General features: G+C 50.3%; 1 pseudogene; it reads left to right on the top strand.

Moving 5' to 3' along the window:
* The first annotated feature begins 441 nt into the window (after window positions 1-441).
* LOC123856538 (elongation factor 1-alpha, oocyte form-like) lies at window positions 442-2,587 on the top strand (annotated as a pseudogene).
* The last annotated feature ends 2,381 nt before the right edge of the window (window positions 2,588-4,968 follow it).

Raw genomic sequence — 4,968 nt, 5'->3', positions numbered from 1 at the left:
TAAGGGGACTGGCTGCAAACTACGGAGCATCAGGGTCTCTTGCACTAGAAGTGAGCCAGAGGGAGGGGGGATTGGAAGGGTAGAGATTGGCTGAGACTTGGTATTCTGGGGAATGCCCACATAGGAGGAAGGATGAGCAATCCTAGGATTGCTTGGAAATATCCACCAGGTCTTAAGATAGTGAGCATACCCACATTGAAATCTTCCCTTTCCCCATTTTTGCAGAATACCCACCAGTCCCAGTGTGTGAGCCTAGGTGGGTCAGTGTTACTTGTCAGCTTATGCCTGCCATGTCCTGGACTCTGGGCTAGGCACTGAGGTGGAAAGGGGTGCTCTACCCAAGCAGTGTTGGAGGGAAATAAAGGAAGGAGGCAGGCTTGGAATGCTTTGGCCTCACCCACTCCCACTGTCTGTCCAGCAGTGACTTGTGAAGCTTCAGCCATGGGCAAAGAGAAGACCCATATCAATATTGTCATCGGCCATGTGGACTCCAGCAAGTCTACCACCACCAGGCACCTCATCTACAAGTGTGGGGGTATCAATAAGAGAACAATTGAAGTTAGAGAAGGAGGCAGCTGAGGTAAGGCACCCACTGCGGCTGGGAGTGGCAGGGGTTGGGGTCCGTCCCGTTTCGGGGTGGGTTGCAGAGTGCAGAAAGCAGGGTGCGTGCTGCAGGTCAAAGTCCCCTGAAGTTGGCTGTAATTTGTCTACTTGCCATCCGTGCACTCTACCCCTCAGCCCTTCCCCAGGTGGGCAAGGGCTCCTTCAAATATGCCTGGGTGCTGGACAAGCTGAAGCCAGAGAGAGAGCATGACATCACCATCGACATCTCCCTGTGGAAGTTTGAGACTGGCAAGTACTGTATCATCGATGTCCCAGGCCACAGGGACTTCATCAAGAACATGATCACTGGCACAACCCACGTAAAGCAGTCTGCCCCCAGGGGCCTCCTTGGGCTCCAGGAAGGACTAGAAGCTCATTTGTGGGACTAGAGGAGAGTTTCACTGGGAGGCAGGACCGGTGGGGCGGGGCGGTGGGGCCTCCGTGAGTCCCCGTGGGCGGTCTTTGTAAGTTTCCAGGGCGGGCTCCTCAGCTTTACCAGGGGGTCTGGGCCTGCCCCAAGCGCTGGCCGGCTGGAGGGCCTGTCGGAGGCCCTGTGCCCCAGACGCTCATCCCGCCCGCAGGCCGACTGCGCCGTGCTCCTGGTGGCGGGCAGCGTGGGCGAGTTCGAAGTCGGCATCTCCAAGAACCGGCAGACCCGCGAGCACGCACTGCTGGCCCACACGCTGGGCGTGAAGCCGCTCATCATGGCTGTCAACAAGATAGACTCCACCGAGCCCGCCCACAGCGCCGCACGCTTCCAGGAGATCACCAAGGAAGTGAGCGCCTACTTCAAGATCGGCTACAACCCGGCCTACGTGGCCTTCGTGCCCATCTCGGGCTGACATGGCAACAACATGCGGGAGCCCAGCAGCAACGAGTGCGGGCCGGGTGGGCGGGTGCCCTGGGTCCTGGAGGGGGCACGCCATGAACCGTGCCCCAGACTCACCTGTGCTCTGCATCCCCCAGATGCCCTGGTTCATGGGCTGGAAGGTGGAGTGCAAGGAGCTCTGGTGTGTGACGGCCAGGGTTCGAATCCTGACTTGGAATCCACAGCTTCTGAGCTAGGATTCAAAGTGCAAAAGCACCCAGCGTTTCCAGCTTATGCAATAGGTCGTTTATTAGATAGCTCCCGATCCATTCGGTGCTTCATACCGGTTCTGTAGGTGGCCCTTTGTCCTTAAATGCAGAACCAAGGGACCTCCCTAGAAGTCAGTTCTGGGGGGAGGGGGGAACAACTCTGACTTCTCTCCAACAGGCATTGGCACCATGCCTGTGGGCGGTGTGGCAACAGGCTTCCTGAAGCCTGGGATGGAGGTCACCTTTGCCCCCATGAACCTTACCACAGAGGTCAAGTCTGTGCGAGATGCATCACGAGGCCCTGCCCGGTGACAACGTGGGCTTCAATGTGAAGAACGTGTCCATAAAGGACATTCGCTGTGGATTCGTGATGGGAGACAGCAAGAACAACCCCCCACCCCCCATGGAGGCTGCCAGCTTTCTAGCACAGTGATTGTCTTAAATCACCCCGGGCAGATCCACGCTGGCTATAGCCCCATGCTGGACTGCCATACAGCTCACATCGCCTGCAAGTTCACTGAGCTGAGGGAAGAGATGGACCGGCGCTCAGGCAAGAAGCTAGAGGACAACCCCAAGGCCCTGAAGTCCAGTGACACAGCCATTGTGCAGATGGTCCCCGGCAAGGTCATGTGTGTAGAAACCTTCTCGGAGTACCCACTTCTAGGTGAGCCAGGGGTAGCTACTGAGTCACAGGAAGAAAGCATTAGCTCCTCTGGGCGAGGCATGGGCTAAGGAGCATTTCCTTCTGTACCACTTGCCAGAAACCTCCTTTCTCCCTCTTCTAGGCGGCTTTGCCATGCGGGACATGAGACAAACAATGGCCATGGGAGTTATTAAGGCGGTGGATAAGAAGTCACCTACGGCCGGCAAGGTCATCAAGTCAGCGGTAAAGGCCAGCAAGAAGTAAGCATGCAGTTTCTACTGCAATCTTCCACTAGAAAAATAACATTTTATGTATTTACTGAATAAGATTAATAAACTAACGTCGCTGTCCTGGGTACTTATTTCTTCCAAAGAGGTGAACAGGGAACCCCTAGGTATGCTAATGAACTATAATTTAAGGCCCATTGGCTCCAAAGCGTTTATGCCCTGGGCTGTGAAGATGATTCAGCGTCTCCTACCTCATTCTCAGCCACGGCTCTATCCCATCCTTTCTCATTTCCCTCAAACTTCAGTCACTTCCAGCCTGTCCTTCCTCTGGGGAAGCTGAACTGTTCTGGGACGTGATAAGTACGCCTACAATGGCATAGGACAGGATCTCAGTGCCAGTGGGTTCATCCCCCAACATGACTGTGTGGCTCGTGCTGCTAGGTGCTCGATTACCCAGCCCCTGATAGGACAGTACAGGTCAAGATCACTCAGCAAGAGTGGGGTGGGAACTCCAAGCAGCTCACTCGGAAGCTTGGGCTCAAGCTGTTGCCCAGCATGGTAGTCTAGGTCCGATGAATAATATGCCTGGAGGGTGAGGAGTGAACAGATAGAACTGTGGCCTTTGTTCCCTAACTTTTACGCGGAACAGGAAAACACCTCATGGACCCTAAGCTAAATTATATGCTCATTCAACGTACACTGGGAGTCAGGTCCCCAAGGTCTGCTGGTGATGTGTTCCTTGTCCATTTATCAAATACCAGCACTTAGCACATGTTGGATGCTCTTCTCACCCCATGGACTCAACCTCATTAGAGATACAGGCACACATCAAGTGATAAATGCATAAAGTGAGCCAAGAGAATGGTAGAGGTGGGGAGGAGACCATGAAAGACACAGTGCAGTACAGGCTATTCCAACAATCCAAGCAAGGTGGTGACTTGGACCAGGGGGGTAGTTAAGTGGTGAGAAGTTCTGAATATTTTGTAGAAGTTCCAAAAATCTTTACAAACATAGCATTTTTAAAGACTGTATGAGAGGTATGTAGAAGTCAAAGCTGATATCTGGGTTTGGGGCCTGAGGAGTTGGAATGGTAGAGCTTCTGTGAGAGGTGGGGTGGATTGCCAACTAAGATGCTATTGTGGAGAGAAGGGAGAGGCTCAAGTAATCAGAGGAGTCCTTAAAACATGGAAGCAGAATCCCTTGCCCATAAGCGTCTACTGGGAGGAGCTAGGACAAATATATGGACCTTGCCTGCTGGAGGGAAGTAATCAACTACGTGACTGCAATCAATTCTCTATTGGAAAAACCATTAGTCTTACACTTAAAATGTGTCAAGGCTTGAGAGTACTGTGGAGTCCTATTTTAATTCCAGTATAGTTAATATACGGTGCTATATTTTAGGTGTACAATGTGATTCAACACTTGTATACATTACTCAGTGGTCACCACAGTAAATTACTATTAATCCCCTTCAGCTATTTCCCCCATTCCTCACCCCCTTCCCCTCTGGTAACCATCAGTTTGTTCTCTATAGTTTAGAATCTGTTTCTTGGTTTGTCTCTTGGTTTGTTTTGTTTCTTAAATTCCATATATGAGTGAAATCATATGATGTTTACCTTCTCTGATGGACTTACTTCACTTAGCATTAAACTCTAGATCCATCCATGTTGTTGCATGTGGCAAGATTTCATTATTTTTTATGGCTGAATAATATTCCATTGTGTATAAGTGTGTATGTATATATGCCACATCTTTATCCATTCATCAATTGATGGACACTTGGGCTGCTTCCATAGTTTGGCTATTATAAATAATGCTGTAATAAACATAGGGATGCAGGTATCTTCTTTGGGTAAATATCCAGTACTGGAATTACTGGATTATATGGTAGTTCTATTTTTTTTTTAATTTTTTTTTTTAAGATTTTATTTATTTGTGAGAGAGAGAATGAGAGACAGAGAGCATGAGAGGGGGGAGGGTCCCTATCAGAGGGAGAAGCAGACTCCCCGCTGAGCAGGGAGCCCGATGTGGGACTCGATCCCGGGACTCCAGGATCATGACCCGAGCCGAAGGCAGTCGCTTAACCAACTGAGCCACCCAGGCGCCGGTAGTTCTATTTTTTAATTTTTTTGAGAAATGTCCATACTGTTTTTCCACAGGGGCTACACCAGTTTGCATTCCCACCAACAGTGCACAAGTGTTCCTACTTCCATCCTGACCCACAATTGTTTCTTGAGTTTTTTATTCTAGCCATTCTGTCAGATGTGAGGTGATCTCATTGTGGCTTTGATTTCCATTTCCCTGGTGAGTGATGTTGAGCATCTTTTCATGTGTCTGTTGGCCATCTGGTTGTCTTTGAATAAATGTCTGTTCATGTCTTCTGCTCATTTTTTAATTGCATTATTTGTTTTTTGGTGT

The sequence above is a fragment of the Mirounga angustirostris genome, unplaced genomic scaffold (assembly GCF_029215605.1).
Source record: "Mirounga angustirostris isolate CCGP_5_RB_7025 unplaced genomic scaffold, mMirAng1.0.hap1 SCAF_13, whole genome shotgun sequence".
In the NCBI taxonomy this organism is placed as follows: domain Eukaryota; kingdom Metazoa; phylum Chordata; class Mammalia; order Carnivora; family Phocidae; genus Mirounga; species Mirounga angustirostris.
Note: the sequence above shows the minus strand (reverse complement) of the source record. Positions and strands in the feature narration are given on the sequence as shown.